Source organism: Pipistrellus kuhlii, unplaced genomic scaffold, assembly GCF_014108245.1.
Source record: "Pipistrellus kuhlii isolate mPipKuh1 unplaced genomic scaffold, mPipKuh1.p scaffold_m20_p_10, whole genome shotgun sequence".
Lineage (NCBI taxonomy): Eukaryota > Metazoa > Chordata > Mammalia > Chiroptera > Vespertilionidae > Pipistrellus > Pipistrellus kuhlii.
Genome location: NW_023425405.1, coordinates 41,147,035 through 41,165,098, shown reverse-complemented (window position 1 = coordinate 41,165,098; position 18,064 = coordinate 41,147,035).

Sequence of the window (18,064 nt, the reverse complement as noted above, 5' to 3'; positions counted from 1 at the left end):
AGCCAAAGTAAAAAGATGCATTATGGAACAGCAGAACAGAGGAAACTATGAAAAGAGAAATCTTTGGAAACAAAGCAAGCTAAAAAAACAGGGGACAGCATCTTTAAATTGCTTTGAAATAACAAAACCATAATCTAGAATTCTTTACCTGGTAAAAACATATTTTAAAAACAAAGTTGAAATAAAGACTGTTTCATACATCAAAAACTAAAATAATCCTTCACCATTGGATGCACATTATAAGAATGAAAAATTATCATCAGATAGAAATCTGAATCTACATTAAGAAGTAAAAATCATTGGAATGATAACTACATGAGAAAATATAAAAATGTTTTCCTATTTAAATCCATTTATAAATAACTGTTTAAAGTGATAATAATAAAACTGAATTATGGAGCCTGTACCATAGATTTGAAATATGTAAAGAATACTTTAAAGTTTTAGAGGGGAAATATGGATACATTCTCTTAAATGGTTCTCCTACTAAATGGTAAAAGTCCACTTGATGGTAGACTTTGTTAAATTACAGATATATCCGTAAGCCTCAACGCAACCAGTAAAAACAATTATAGCTAAGGAGGTAAAATAGAATTATAAAAACTTATCATTCAAAAGATAGAAAAAGAGGAAAAAGGAGCAAGGAAGAGTTGAAACTCAATAGGAAAAAATATAGCAAAAGGTGTGCTTAAACCCAGTTATATCAATAATTACATTAAATGTAAATTAAAAAATATATAAGGCAGACATTGTCTGGTTGGATTAAAAAGTGCTGCCTATAGCCGAAACCGGTTTGGCTCAGTGGTAGAGCATCGGTCTGCAGACTGAAAGGTCCCAGGTTCAATTCCGGTCAAGGGCATGTACCTTGGTTGCAGGCACATCCCCGGTAGGGGGTGTGCAAGAGGCAACTGGTCAATGTTTCTCTCTCATCGACGTTTCTGGCTCGCTCTCTCCCTTCCTCTCTGTAAAAAATCAATAAAATATATTTTTTTTAAAAAAGTGCTGCCTATAGAAAATCTGTAAAAGGCACACCTGGGTTAGAAGTATTGTAAAATGATAAATAAAAAAGTAAAAGAAGCTTAGTATATGGACTATGCTCATGCTAATCAGTGTAAGCCCCATTGGCTGTGTGCACTGTGGGAAGGTGTGAACCCCTACAGTCTGGCCCAGTCTGAATCTTATAAGTGGGCTGATTCCCCATCACAATGTTTTTTTAAAAACACTATCCCAAATACCTTAGAAAGGCATATAGAGATGTGCTAGACTATGATACAAAGGCCGCCTTAGTAATTTTTGCATAACTTATGTACCATCTGCCTATAAACTAATTAGCACTGAAAAAAGTTGTGATTAAAAGTCCTGAAAAAAGGTACTTTTTCATACTTTTCAGAGAATATTTGACCTTATTAAATGTGAAAGGCAGAAGCCAAACAATAGGGAAAAAACTGTTTTAGATATTTTCCTTCTCACCCTCAAGTGTTGGGAGCAGGAACAAGATGCTTTGTGTCTTTTTAAATTCTCACTATCCATTTCTCTGAGAAGCATGCTAGGAATTGGGTATTAGAGTCAAACCAGGCAGTCTGCCTCCAAAGTTATGCTTTCTCACTACACTCAACTGCCTCTTACCTACTGATAAACTGTTCTCTTTTCTTCCTGGGATAGAAAGGATACAGCTTCTTAGGACCCATGGCCATCACTGAACAATAGTTTTCCTCTCCTCTTAACACTTTCCATAACAGTGACCATACACTGAAAGACAACATTATAGGGATGTGTGTGTATGTGCGTGTGTTTAGTCACACACACACACACACACACACACACACACACACACACACACACATTGGTATCTCTGTGAATAGACTCAGTCATCTGGAGAAAAAGTAATCTGCTTTATTCTCTATTAGAATTATAAAATTAGTCTTTCATCAATCAAATAAACATTTGCTGGAACAAACCAAAATGGTGACCCTCAGACTATTTTAGATCCCTTAAGAGAGGGGAAGGGTGAATAATTTGAAGTAGAACCTGCAGAGTTGGCAGATGAGAAGTGTAAATGATTTATTTAGTTTTATGAGGAGAGTTGTGTGATGTCCAAATATCTTTAAAATTTTAAATAAAATCTTCATTGCTCTCCAAGTCTTCATTGGTAAAATGAATTTATTTTGGGGAATAAAGAGAGGTGCCAATTTCAAAGAATTGGTGACTGAGAGTTATCTGGATTGTGCTACAGTAATTTTTTTATGTTCTATCCAAACTTAAAACTTTGCTTCACAGAGTCCATAACTATCTCTAAAATGTTTAACTTAATATATAGGATAGGTAATATTACATCAATAACCTATAAGGTATAGAAATTTAGTCTTCTCAAGTATTCCATAATCATGTATATCTGTTTTCACTGAAGTAGCAATATATCAAGTTTCTCCAAATTTTAAAATTATTTTTTTCCAAGAAATTAACAAATGTGTAATGATCCTCAGATCTTTCAGATCATAGGTATCAAGATGCTGTGATTACTTGAAAAAAGATAGTGCTTATTGATTCCTAACTTTCAGAGCTTTAAACATGAGGACTTAATGTGTGTTTAATGATAGTGATGAAAATATTTAAATGGTTTGAAGGCTGTTGTAATTAGACCTAGCACAATTTTTTTTTAAACATAGAATCCCATGAGAAAAATATTTAGGATACATAGTTAATGACAGTGATTTTTTTTCTTTTATTCCATTGCTTTTATTTTTAAACTAAGTGTGGGATTTAACTTCTGAATATCTTGATAAGCCTTGTAAATTATCAACCCCAGAGCACTATACTACCTACCACTTTTATTTGATCTTCTACATAGGCAAGAGAAAAAAATCTTAAAATTGGGCAGCAAATTTGTGGTTTCCATAATTCATGGATCTTCTAATCTAAAAATAATAGCTAACTTTCTTTTTTACTAAAAGCTAGGCAATGTGCTAGACACTTCACAAGAGTTCTATTCTTTAAACTGCAAGTACTTTGCCTCAGTTTTTTATAATGCATAGCATATGCTTAAATGAAGTTATTTGGCCATTTAGAAAAGTTATGGGAACCAAACTTTCACACTTGAAAAATACTAGGAAACAAGCTTAAGACCCGTAAGTTTGATTTCAGAGACTCTTAAGTACTGCATTTCCTAACCTAGAATTATCTATTCTTCCTAACCCATAATTTTCCTAATTCATAAGAGCAAGGGAGTCTAAATACTCTTTCCTCCTCAAATTAGGCTGATCTCTGGTCTTTTCTACATAGGCATTATCCACATAAATTCTACTCCTTAAGGTTCTTTTATAAGTCTATAGCCTCTGATGGCAGTAAGAGTTAAATTTGATAAACTTTTTATTCTTTCTTGCAAAGGACCGAAAATAATCTTAGGGGGGAAAAAGTGAATTTAAGCACTCACATAACTTGCAGTCAAGGAATAAAATGGGGTTATAATTCTTTATATGGGATTATTGCTGACCACCTTTTTATGGAGTTGATGATAGTTAATATGGGACAGAGATAATAGGACATACAACTGATATTGATGACTATTTTATTTATTTTTATTTTTTATTTTTTTAAATATATTTTATTGATTTTGTACAGAGAGGAAGGGAGAGAGATAGAGAGTTAGAAACATCGATGAGAGAGAGTCATCGATCAGCTGCCTCTTGCACACCCCCCACTGGGGATGTGCCCGCAACCAAGGTACATGCCCTTGATCGGGATCGAACCCGGGTCCCTTCAGTCCCCAAGCCGACGCTCTATGCATTGAGCCAAACCTGTTTCGGCTTGATGACTATTTTATAGTAAATAAAAATATAGAAAATATGTAATAAATAAATCTGAATTATGAGCTATAGTGTGGTCCTTGAAGTCTTAGGGCACAATTGAATACTACAAATTACTTTGAGGCAAGTACTGTATATGACAAAATCATTGAGAGTAAGATCATAATTATATTCATATTAAAATAATGTATTCTTTGAAAGAGTTTTAGAAATGTTATAGCATAGAGAAATACAGTGATGTTCCAAAAAAAATAATGACCTTGAAAATAAATCTGTTAGCATTATGCATTTGGGGAAACACAACAGCAACAACTATAGATTTAACAGTGCCAATATTTTTCAGCTCTATTTTGTTTGTTTGTTTGTTTGTTTGTTTTATAGCTATAAGGTGGCATATTTTCAACAGTGGTTTCAGGAAATAAAAAGTTTGAGATAAAGATTATTAATGGGAAGCTGTATAAACATTTCCTGAATGTCTGTCTATCTATATGAGCAGTCTTATGAAAGTCTTAAATATTTAAATATTAATTGTGACAATGAAGTGTACATTATGCTTAACGTTGGACCTCTTTGTCCAATGAGCAGAGAGGCTTTATTGGGTTTATTTCAAGACAACACTACTTTTCATCAATAAGATGAAGGGGAGTAAGGGGATTTTATATCAAGATGTGTGTGTGTGTGGGGGGGTATATTTCTGGATAGTTCTTATTTGGGGGTAGTGTGTGATTTGTCTCCTTTATCTCTGAAGCTAGTTGTATTAAATTATACTCTAAAACTTTTATCAGCAGTTATCTCCTTTTGAAAAAAATGGACTTTTCCCCTTCTGCTTCCTGCTCATTCCTATTATACTCACACTCACCCTGGGTAGGATTGATCATTCTTCCTTTGCAATTCCATGCTAGTGCACTCACGTATTTTTCTTAATATGAAGAATATTGTACACCATTTTCTAACAATGTCTACTGATTCATTTGCATGTTTCAAGTGGGGAGCTTAATTGCCTGGCATGACAAGCCAAGAGCATTCAATAAAAGTTTGTTGCAATGAATAAAACAATGAGTGCCTTATCTCTACTATGAATTCTATTTTTATCTCAGTTGAGGTTTCCTGGAAAATTGAAACGGAGGTAAGGTTTAAGTGGCCATGGGTTATGGTTATTAAGATGTGCAATCTCAGGGCCAGAGAAGTGGGGAGTGAGGCCAGGAAAAATGTGAAACAAATATGAGGTGATGCTACATGGCTGGCTCCTGGAGAGACAAACCAGATCCTTGGCATAGGAAATATCTCCAAATAGGCTGCACAGAAAACCAACCACTGAAGAGGTACATACGCATCAGAGGGAATGAAGAGGGGACTCATGTTGATATCCTCCTTCCTCCTGTTTCCCATTAGTCAATGGGTAATGTTAACACCCCTGGATCATCTGGCCTCTTAGGTAGCCTCTGGGAATGAGTCAATGATTGTGCATCATTTGAGATGCAATGGGAAGAACCAGAGGTTTGCAGTTGGTGGCAGGCAGGTGGGCCCGTGTGGGCTCACACACAGTCAGTCACTGCAGTAGCAGGTGTGGTGGAGCAAATGACCACGAACCTGGAATTAGGGGGAGACGAGGGGCTTTGAGAAGGTACATAGGAAGTGATGAATAAAACCTTCGCACTGCATTTCCTTCTGGGATCCTTCTTCTCTGCCCATAAGATTTAAGTCAGCCTGAACAACAACAATCCAAATAAAAACAAAAAAAATCTATTCTCCTTCAACTTTCTACCTGATTTTTTTCTCTTATTTCTGCCAACACATATGTCTAGCTTCTCTGTGACTCACACTTGACACAGGATGGAGGGCCAATGCCCAGTTTCCTTTAGATCCCATGTCCTCTGTGCTTTTACATGGTCTCATCTCTTTGATCCTGCTCTCACTTCTACATTGAATAACCTTTTCTGCTTCTTTCTCCGTCTTTGACTCAGTCGTAATGGCATTTTTGCTAGAAAATCTTTGCTGACCCATTCCCAAGCTTAGTATGAATGTAGTGCCTCTCCTCTTAGTTATGACATCCTTCACTTACATAAATCATAATACTTTTCACATTAATGTAATGCAGGATATGTTATACATCTTCCTATAAACATTGTAAGTTTGAATCCTTATTACTTGATCCCATTGCTTGGGGAATGCCAGGTGGTGACCACCACAGCGACCTTGAAAATAATAAAACCAAAAACATACAGAAATAGCATATTCCTCTAAATCTGTCATTCTCCAAATTCAGTGCACATATGTATTTTCTTGTGTGTTTACTGCATCATTATCAAAGGTATTGATTCAGTAGATACTGGGAGGTACTTAGGAATCTGCGTTATAAAAATCACCTGGGAGATCTAATATGTGTGACTGTAGGTCTACACTTTGAGAAACACTGAATGTGTGCATGTATTCAATGTTCTTAATGCTAATGTTTGTTATCAATTATGTATCTCTTATTGAACTATGTATGTGACTGCAGATATATTCACTTTAAAAGAAAGCATTATAGATCTCAGTAAAAGGAAACTGGATCTCAAGAAATCATCTAGTTCAATTCAGATTAGAATGAAAACATATCTAATCTTACTCTCTCTTAGCCACTTTATCTTAAACTAAATAATACCAGCTACTTCAACCATTCCCTGAAGTATTATTTTATATCTCTGTAATGATTTATTTTTATTTTTATTTTTGAGCCCTTTCCTTATTTTTACCTCCTTTAAAAAATAAAGAGAGCAAAATACAAACACTCTGATAAATGTTAATAATGCAGAGTATTAAAAAATATTACCCAGGTTTTCTATAAATATACATTATTTTCCATATATTTGAAACACAAAGCATATTATTCAATTTCTGAAACATATCAGAGACCCTAGAATATGAAGTGCATGTAGTACCTTTGTCATTTCCATGCTTGACTTAACTGAGTTATTTTTCCATCCTTTTGAAAATAACTTTCAGGTTTTTTCTCTTTAAATTTTTTTAAAAATCTATGATACTATATACATCTATGTGGCTTTGATTTTCTGTAATGGTTTTGTGTTTACATGTTGAGGAATTATATCTTATGATAGTTTGGCACTTTATATAAATTTAATATTTGAAATAGCCATTTATGCTTTGTAATATATGACAGGTGAAGAAACAGAGTTTAGCTGTAATAACCTACTTGCCCAGTATCACTCACCTGGTAAATTACATTGCAGATTAACGTTCTGGCATATCCTTTTGTCTCTAAAATATTAAAGCTTCTGAGAACATCCTTTATAATTAAAAGCTTTCTATAGATAATTTTTATTTACTCTGGGGAAAAAAAATCATCAGAATGCTATTGCCATTGAATGGAAGTTGCCGTAGTAACAGCCTACAATTATGTTTATTAGCCTTATCCATTGAATCACGGTGCACACATTTCATTCCTAAAAGGATAGTAATAATCATTTTCTGTTAATGCTTTTCCACATTGATTCATAGTGCTCCCGAATACATTACCACACAATCCTCTCAGCAGCCAATGCAAAAGAGAAGACATTTCAATATATATATTATAGTTCCCCTGCTTCAAATGCAGAGTTCAATTTCTAGTCACCCCATATTTGGTGATTCGTATTTTTGAGTAAAATCCAGAGGTTATGTTTATGTGCTTAAGATCCTACCATTAAGGTAAAAATAGCTGATAATTATATTGCATTACATGTCATCTTTCTCAGGCTAGGAATTTTCTATTTTGGATAAAAATTGTTTTTTGGTTTTTTTTCCAACAGAGTGTTGAATTGTACATGACTTAGAGGACAAGATCTCTCAATGAGATCACTAGCTTCCATTTATAATGATAACTCATCTTTTCTCATAAAAGAATACAGTTTTTTTTTCCCTGTGGCTGCTGCTGTTTCAGTGAGGTATTGACCTGATTTGGTTGAACAATACAATGTTGCTAACGTCTGATTAATAAAAAAGAACATATCAGATCATTCAGTACCACTGTATATAATTTCCTATTAAAGAATTTGTTTTATGTTGAATAGTCTATCTTAAGTCAGACTACATTAAAAATACAAGAAGTACAAAAACAATTATAGGTAACTTGATATGGACAATTTATTTAAGAGAATAAGTATTAAAATTTTATCTCTCACATGATCTCACTCATTTATGCAATATAATGAACAACATAAGCTGATGAACAAAAACAGATCCAGAGACAGAGAAATATTGATCAGACCATCAAACCTCAGAGGGAAGGTAGGGGAGGGTGGGGTTAACGAGGAGAGATCAACCAAATGACTTGTATGCATGCATATAAGCCTAACCAATGGACACAGACACCAGGGGAGTGAGGGCATAAGTGGAGGGATGGAGGGAATGGGGAATAAGGACACATATGCAACACCTTAATCAATAAAGAAATTAAAAAAACATAAAAAAATTATATCTCTTGCCTAGCTCTTTCAGAAATTATATTTTTACTTTCCATAATTTGTATCAAGATTCCATACCAGAATATAATTTTTTTTCATAGTTAAATCTGTAACACCTAAAACCACCTAATATATTTACACCTGAAGAAACATTATATGAATTGGAAATTAATCTCTATTTAGTGTGTGCAATAAAATTATGTTATTAATTATATTAATACCCATATCCCTAAGAAAATAAAATGATTTTAATTGAACTTCCAAGTTAACCTGCTCTGACATTTATTGTTGAAGAAAATCTAGGGATATGGTAGCAAAAATTTATTTCTACATGTTGTTTCCCTATTTTAAAGCAAAATATTAGAATGTTCAATCTAATATTAAAGTATTTCCTACTATATGGATTTTTATATTTTAGAGAAATTTTAATAATTCTAAAGTTTCTATACTGTTTTTCTCCAAAAATAGATGACACATAAACCTCTTCATTTTAAAATTATTTAAAAATAGATTTATATAAAATAACGGTCTTATAAATTCAAAATTAAATTTAAGAAGTAAATAATGAAGTATATATGATGAATGTTCAAAGTAATTCACTTCATACCCAAAATGATAGAGGACATATTTTTGATAATCCCTTTTAAATTATTGACTGAGGTGATGAGAAAGCAACTTTACTCTTCAGAGGTCAGAAACTATAATAAAATAGTAATCCATAAGGTAGGCAAGTGCCGGAACTGGCATTTACCCCGGAGTTATCTTTTGATAGCTTCTGACCTATATTCTGGAATGTAATGACCAAAGTGCTTGAGGGATATGAGGCAGAACCTGGAACCTAAACAAATAGGTCAAATCTGAAACCACCATTAAAACCCCATATAAACCCCACAGAGGGCAAACAGACTAGTTTAAAAAAATTCCTCTGACAAGGCAAACAATGAGAGAAGTAGAAAAATAATGTTTCCCCTAAGAATATCCAACCGCAATCCTACATCTAAACAAGTTTTGATCTAGAAGTAATAGTGCCTAAACAGTTTTAAAAACCTGTTTATTTTAATTGACCCCAAATTTGTGTTCCCACTAATGTGTATTCCCAGGAACAAAAAGAGAAAAATAGAAGATATAAAAGTTTAAGAGACATATAGGAGAAAGACATTTCAGAGGGAGACTGAGAAAGTTAATATAGAAAGAAAGAATGGATCAGACTTTCCAGATTGATAAATGATGTTAATTTACCTTTATAGGCAGTCCAGTGAACCTTGGTAAGGATAAATTTATAAAAATCTACAGTCAGAGAAGTAGCATGTAGAACTTATAAAAGGAGCCAGAGGAAAAAGATGTCTTTACAAAGTATTGACATGTAGAATAGCAATGACTTTCCAACAAAAATAATGGAAGGCAGAAGACAGTAAAATGAGGGGGAAAATACAATTAAGCTAAAAATAGACTCCCAACAAAACTGTTTATTTTGTTGTTGTTGTTGTTGTTAATCTCATCCAAAGATATTTTAAGGAGAGAGGGAGGAGGGGAGAGAAACATCAATGTGAGAGAAACAAATCAATTGGTTGTCATTAGAGATTTAACCTGCAACTGGTAAGTGCCCTTGACGAGGAACTGAACAGATCTGGGGTGTGCATGCTGATGTACTAACTGCAAAACAACACCTGCCAGTGCAACACAACTATTTGTTATGAGTGAAAGCAATATTACAATTTTTGCCCATAGACAAAACCAGTTTAAAAGTAAACCTAAAAATACTAACACTTCATTAAGTACCATATAATGTCTGTACTTCAAGAATAAAGAAAATTATTTGAGAAGGAAGGCTTAAAATGCTAAAAAACGTCAAAAAATTAGAAAATATATATGTAAATCAAAACAAACACTAACTATATGAAGCAATAATAACAATGAAAACATTTAAGTTGTCAGTAAGATCATTGGCTAACCTATCTAAGAAAATGGTAATATGCAAATTGACCATCATTCCAACACACAAAATGGCTGCCCCCATGTGTTCAAATATGGCTGCCCCAAGGTGGACATAAGATGACTTCCACAAGACGGCCAGCAGGGGTGGGCAGTTGTGGGTGATCAAGCCATCAGGTGAGGGCAGTTGGGAGGGACCAGGCCTTCAGGGGAGGGCAGTTGGGGGCAATTGGGCTGTCAGGGGAGTGGTTAGGAGGTGATCAGGCTGGTAGGCAGAAGCAGTTAGGGGCAATCAAGCAGGCAAGTGAGTAGTTGGGAGCCAGCAGTCCTGTTGTGAGAGGGATGTCCAACTTCCTGTTTAGGCCTACTGGGATTAGGTCTAAACAGGCAGTCAGGCATCCATCGAGGGGTCCCAGATTGGAGAGGGTGCAGGCTGGCTGAGGGATAACCCCACCCCCCGCCCCTGCACGAATTTTGTGCATCAGACCTCTAGTAATATTATAAGGACCTTTTATTGTCAAGAAGATGGTAAAGAAAGGATTCACTTTAGTCTTTGGTATGTTAAATTTTCACATAAGCATCTAGGGTAAGTGCTAAAAACAAAAAGATTGCATAACTATTGAACTAGAAAAGGGGAAGATAAGTACTTCAACTAACCAAAAGAAGGTCAAATTAAAAAAATCAACTTAGAAAAATGAGGCAAATATAAAATTTAAAAGCATAATAACATTGTATGAAAATTAATTGATGATTTTAATAAAAGTAAAAGTAGTACATTTATGAGGTAAAAGATTATTAGATTGGATTAAAACGATTCATGTGAATGCTGTAATAGAAATAAATAATACATAAAGACATGCAATGTTTGAATAAGCATGTAGAAAATGATATATTTGCTAAAAAATAAATATCTAGTAATTAAAATTATGATTCACAAGGAAGGGGGAAGAGTTACAAATCTGTATGTCCTGACAAAGTAGGTTCAACATACTTAAAGCAAAAATAGATGTCTATCAATGGAAAAATATAATTAATAAAAGTTATCAGTTATTCCATATAAGAATAACATGAAAAATTCAATTTTGCATATCTATCATTCAATATTAACAACATATTAAAGGTTTCTTACATTCCAGGCACTTTTGTGGGTCATAGGGGTACATTGGCAAACAACACAAGTGTCCCTGCTGTTAAGGAGCCCATATTCTATTGAGGAATAGGAAAGATAAATAATAGCGCCATTGCCCCTACAATGGTTTCAGTTAACAGTGGACCACATGTGTGGCGGTGGTCCCATGAGATTATAATGGACCTGAAAATTTTCTATCACCTAGTGACTTCATAGCCATAGTAACATCCTAGCTTAACTCGTTATTCACACATTTGTGGTGAGGCTGGTATAAATTAAACTATGGTGCTGCCAGTCACATAGCACATATTGTTATAACAGTACATAATACTTGACGCTGATAATAAATATGTTACTGGTTAATGTATTTCCTATACTATGCTTTGAATCATTATTTTATTTTATTCTTTAATTATTAGTAGAGAGTATACTCTTTCTGCTTATAAAAAAAATGATTGCTGTAAAACTATCTTGTGTTATGCCACAGCAGTCTCATAAATCTTGTGCTTACAGCTTCTGTTGATTGCATCATGTTATCTTGTGTTTTATTTAACCTCATGTTGTTTTGTACAATAACATGCTGTTGTACAAGCTTGTAGCCAATGAAGAAATAGGCCACACTGTACAGCCTTGGTGTATAATAGGCTAAGTTATCTAGGTTTGTGTAAGTGCACTCTATGATGATCACACAATAATCAAATTGCCTAAACGCATATTTCTCAGAACATATCCCCACATTAAGTGGCGCATGATGGTACATTAGTAGATGAGAATTGAAAAAGCACTATTTACATTGATAGCAAAGATCACTCTAGGAATAAAACTACATTGCATTACTTGAAAGGAAATATGTATTGTGAATAAGTAGAAAATTTGAAACAACTCAAAGAGGGATAAAGTGTGGTGGATTTTTTGCATGGGCATTTTATACAGTGAGATAATATGGAATAATGAAAGGGAAACGCAGACAGTTATATATACCAACTTATATGAATCTGCAAAATAATATTTAACAAAAATATCACAGAAGATTACATGCAGCGTGGTCCCATTTATAAAATTTTGAAATGAAGCAACTAAATTGTTAATTATACATTTTATGTTGTAAAACTGCATTAGAAATATTCTACATTCCTGTTAGAATAACTGAAATTCCAAAATCTGTCAGTACCAATTGCTAGTGAGCTTGGAACAACATGAACTCTTACTCATGGCTGTTAGGAATGTAAGGTAGTTCAGCCACTTTGCAAGACAGTTTAGCATTTTCTTGAGAGTTAATCATAGTATGACCATATGTTCCATATATCCATTAATTTTGAGAGATAGAGAGTTAGAGGGATAGAAACATTGATGAGAGAGAAACATTAAGAGGCTGCCTCCTGCATTCCCCCAACTGGGGATTGAGCCAAACCCAGGCATATGCCATGACTAGGAATCGAACCATGACCTCCTGGTTCATAGGTTGACACTCAACCACTGTTCTGAGCTGCACAGAACAGGAAGCTTTTTATTTTATTTTATTTATTTTTTAAATACATTTTATTGATTTTTTACAGAGAGGAAGGGAGAAGGATGGAGAGTTAGAAACACTGATGGGAGAGATACATTGATCAGCTGCCTCCTGCACATTCCCCACTGGTTATGTGGCTGTAAACCAAAGTACATGCCCTTGACAGGACTTGAACCCGGGACCCTTGAGTCTGCAGGCCGACACTCTATCTACTGAACCAAACTGGTCAGGGCAAATTTTTATTTTAGAACTAGAGGCCCGATGTATGAAAATTTATACAAGAGTAGGCCTTTCTTTCCCCAGCTGCCGGCACCAGCTCCAAACTTTCCCCTTCCCTCCCCACCCAGGACCTGGCTGGCTTCCTTTGGGCCACCAGCAGGCAACTGGAACTCAGGCTGGCTTTCTTCAGGCCCTGTCTTCATCAGAAAGGACATCCAGAAGATGTCTGGTCTAATTAGCACATTACCCTTTTATTATTATAGATAATTTAAATTTACAGAAAAGTTGCAGAGATAGGACAGAGATCCCATATACACCATACCTATCTCCCCTTAACACCTTACAATAGTATGATCTATTTGACACAACTAATGAATCAATGTTGATGAAAATTACTATAAACTTAACTCCATATTCTATTTAGATTTCATCATGGTTAACTCAGGTATCAGATTTGGTCAGTTCCAAATGTCTACCTGGGAAATAGAAACAACAGATGGACATTATGGGTTTTTATTTCATCAGACCATTTGTTCATATTTTGTGCCTCTGCCTCCTGCTCATATATTTCTTAAATATTGGTCCCACCCTGTGTCCCCCCTCCCTCAATACACATCCCCCAGTGAAGTTTTGTGTGTTTTTTTTTGAATTTTCTAAGTTATCTCACTAGTGTGTGTCTTAACATATCATGTTGGAATTGTGATATGTTATATCCCTAGTTTTACATGGTGTGGACATTTCAGACATTCAGAATTGTGTTGAATAAATGAATGCAGGAATAAATTACTATTATTGGGGCTAAAGTAGAGAAAATCTACATTCTTATAGGTACTGTAAAGTGGACATGGAGAAGCTTATCCGGCATAAAGAAAACTTTCACTCCCTGAATCACACTCTCAGGGCAGGCTGGATAGTCTTTGGTAGCAGTAGGAAGGTGGGAGAATGACAGATTGTGGCCATAATCACTAGCAACACAAAGCAGCAGGCAGAAACCACTTAGAAACGAGCCTTGCTATCTCTCAACCCAGGGGTTTCTTGACACAGATGTCTGGACAAGGACAGTGCTGTCCATATGGACCTGTGAGCATCTGGTATATTCACAGTAGTCATCACAGCATCACAGGAGAAATGGCAACCAAGTGGTGTAGAAACTCGAGGCTCCTTGCAGACCTTCCCCCACAGAATCCTAATTATGGTCCTTACCAAACTCCACTTTCCCTCCCTCTTTCTTGAAAACCAACTCTTTTGAAACATGTCTAATTTTATTGGCTCAGTTCTATATCATACTGCAAACAAAACAGAAAATAAATATTGTATAATATTAGTAACACATATGATCATAGACAATCTCTTGCCAGGCACATTTTTACATGTTAACAACAAAATATTTCAATTGTCTTTCAATTTTACCTGAAACTCTCTTCCATATGTGGGTTTACTCCTCAAAAATTTTAAGCATTATCCATAACTTGGTGATTCTGTGACAAAGTACAAAGAATCATTGAACATAATTCTATACAAAAATATAGAAAGTTTACTGTCTGATGCCTAATGTATAGAACTGTTCAATTTTTTTTGTCTGAGACTTTTACTCAATAGTAAGAATGTACTTTATGCTCTATACTTAATCCTAGCTACAAAAAGTATATATATATTATATATAATAAAAACAAAGTCAAAGTTAATATAAAATTACTTTTATCATTTAACTACAATCTAGAAAATATACCAATTAAATAATTAAAAATTTGCAGAATATTGTAATAATCAGTATCTATAGAGTTCACCACATTAGTGTTATTCCTGAGTCCATAAAATGTATACTAGGAAGCCTGCAAATAAGAGTGAGCAAGAACATCAACATTTGCATTTGCATCCCAATCTTCCATATGCATGGCTTTAGGCTTAACTAGATGTTTGCAATTCTTTTTATAATTATTTTTTCTACTGTAACCCATGTCTGTATTTATTTGGACTTAAAGTGGTCATATAGACTAGAAGGAGGGTGTTTAAAAAGGCTCTTCTAGGTTAGGTTTGGTTCAAAGTCAAGTTTTCAGGAGGTGAGGCTGGAAGTGTTGGGGCCTTGATAGGCCACTCAAGTCCATGTTTGTTGAATTGAGTTAGGCTGCAGAGATTCAGGTTTTGAATTTGCATAGTTTATCTAGTATTAGTGGAGTAATCATAACAAATACTTAGAAATATGTTTTATTATGGTAAGCTTTGCCCATCTATCCCAAATATGATAGCTTAATATAAAACCTAAAATAGCTTATTTTTGAGCCATATCCTATTTCAGTCCTAGAGGAAGCCTCATAAAGCATGATCAAAGACAAAAGTCATTTAGCTAATGGGCCCAAACCATTCAAAGTCAGAGAACATAAAAAATGGTACATGTATAACTTATATCATAATACTAAAATCATAACTGAATGAGTATTTCTACATTTGTCATTCTTTAGATGTAAGTAAGGTCTTTCTCTTGAGTTTGGGAGGTCCACATAGACTTGTATGGGTAAGCCAACCCGTCACACATTATATATAGTTTTATTTCTTTAAAGTGGGGTTGGAAAAAAGGTTTTGAGAGCAATTTTAAGATATAATGCTGTTTTTATTATTTCCCCAAAGGTTTCATAATCTATTTTGATGAGTATTTTAGCACCTTACCTTTGTAATGTCTTCCCAAAGCATCCCCAATACCATAGCATTAAAACTCCTTTTATTAATCTAGTATATATTTTTAATTTTAAATGTAATTATATGATACAAATAAAAATAAATGATAAACTATTTGGGAAGACAGTACTCAATCTAGATGTGCATAACTCACAGGAAATGAAAAGAGGCAAGTGGTGGCATTCATTAGTCAGTAAAAATACGGTTTTGCCTTTCTTAGAAACATTTTAATATCAAGTAACAGTGAATGTGGTGGTACACTAACAGAAGCTTGATTAATTTTTTAAGAGCTAAAATAAAGAAAGCTATATTTTTGGAGAAAAATAATCTCTGACTTTTTTTTACTTTGAATATCATTATTTGTGAAAGTAAATTTATTTAAACACCCTGTTATAAATGAAAAAAAAAATATTTTGATGCATTAGAGTGTGGCTACATTCTTTTAAAATATGGATGTTTTTATTTCTGAGTTTCAGTCAAGACAAAAGCAACAAATCCCAATACCATATTCACTATCTTTCAGCACAAATAAAGCAGTGTGAATTTTCTGTTCTAAATATGGAGTTCCAGTTTGTGATTTTTCAGTAAGAATAATAAGAATAACAACAAAAGCTACCACAGCAATAGCATTATTATGTACCAGGAATTAATTTAATCCTTAAAATAACTCTATGAGTGAGGTAACTATTACTGATGCCCATTTTATAGCTAATGAAGTCAAGGCATGGACGTATTTATTCATTAACTAGCCCAAGATTAGAAAGCCTTTAATTATAGGTAGTAGCATTTCAAAGCAGGCAGCCTGGTTCCAGAGTCAATGCTCTAAATGAATACTTATACTACTTTTTTGAAAATATATGAACCCAAATCCCATGTGCTTGAATTTGAGCCTTCTATTGTCTTCTGGTTAACCCCATGTATTAGCTAAGAAGATACATTTTAATTACCTATTAAATCAATCCATGTTAAAACTCATTTAATTAATTCAGTCAGAAAAATCGGGCTGTTCACTGAAAGACCTGGTTTAACTTTAATTAGTTTTTTAACTGTATTGACTATTTGACCAAATTGGCTGGGACTGCATGCAAAACCAGCCTTACTATTATAGTATTGTGAATTAGCAGTTTGGGAACAAGCAATCTTGGTGAGATTCATTGGTTAGTCAGTTAATCAATAACATTTACTGAATGCCCTCTGAGGGGTTGGGACAGTAAAAAAGATATATATAAGACATTTGGTCTGGATGCTAAAGTAATTGCAATCTAGAGGGAAATGCCTAGTTTTGATCTTTAACCCTTTGCAGTTGATGTGCTTGGCTGGTGGTATTCTGAGATCTTCTGAGAGAGTGCACAGGCTGTACTTTGAAGTTCTTTTCCATAGTCTAAGTATAATCGACATATGTATTATTCTCTGGTTGGTTTTCTAGTTATGTTTTTTTTTGGCCCTGTTATTCTTATGAATGTTACTTATTTCAAGAAAAATAATTAATGTCAGCATGTTATAATGAAAAAACGTAAATACCAGTTTTTCTTTCACAGTTGGCTAAAAACAATAAAATTAAACTTTGGCAAGCACATTTTTTATTTTCTGAATAAATCTTGTTAAAAATGTCTTTCAACTAAATAAAAATACTTCTATCAATACTTTTGTTCACCTATTTATACATCATTTTCAAAAAGTATCTCTTAGAACTCAAAAAAACTTCAAGGTTTTTTTTTTTTTTTTCGTGTTTTCCCCTTTCTTTAACATTGAAAAGCTTTTTCTATTAATGTGGACTTATATTTTGTCAGTGCTCTCCAATTGATTTCATAGGAGGCTTTTGAGAAGATGGGGAACATTTTCAACCATTATAAATATCATGTGCTTTTTTATAAAACTATATTCACCATTCATTCAAAGTATTAAAATAGCATGACATGCTGATAACAATACTGGTTTAGAAATAGGGAATCTGTCGCAATCCATCTGCCACTCTTTCACAGTTTGTCAAGGATCAATTCTGCTTCTCCCTTCAATTTATTTATCTGAAAATTGATGAGATTGGGCCAGATAAATAATAAAATATCATCATTGTTGCCTAACCTGTGTTGCTCAGTGGTTAGTGTCGACCTAGTAAGCAGGAGATCACAGTTTGATTCTAGGCCTGGGCATGTGCCCCAGTTGCATGCAAGAGGCAGCCGATCAATGATTCTCTCATCATTAATGTTTCAATCTTTCTCTTCCTCTATCTGAAATCAATAAAAATATATTTAATAAAATAAAATATCACCATTGTTTTAAGTATTTAAACAATGCAAATTTGAAAAATTTTAAGATTTATATGGCAAGTATTTGACCTCAAAAAGGTTACTACTAT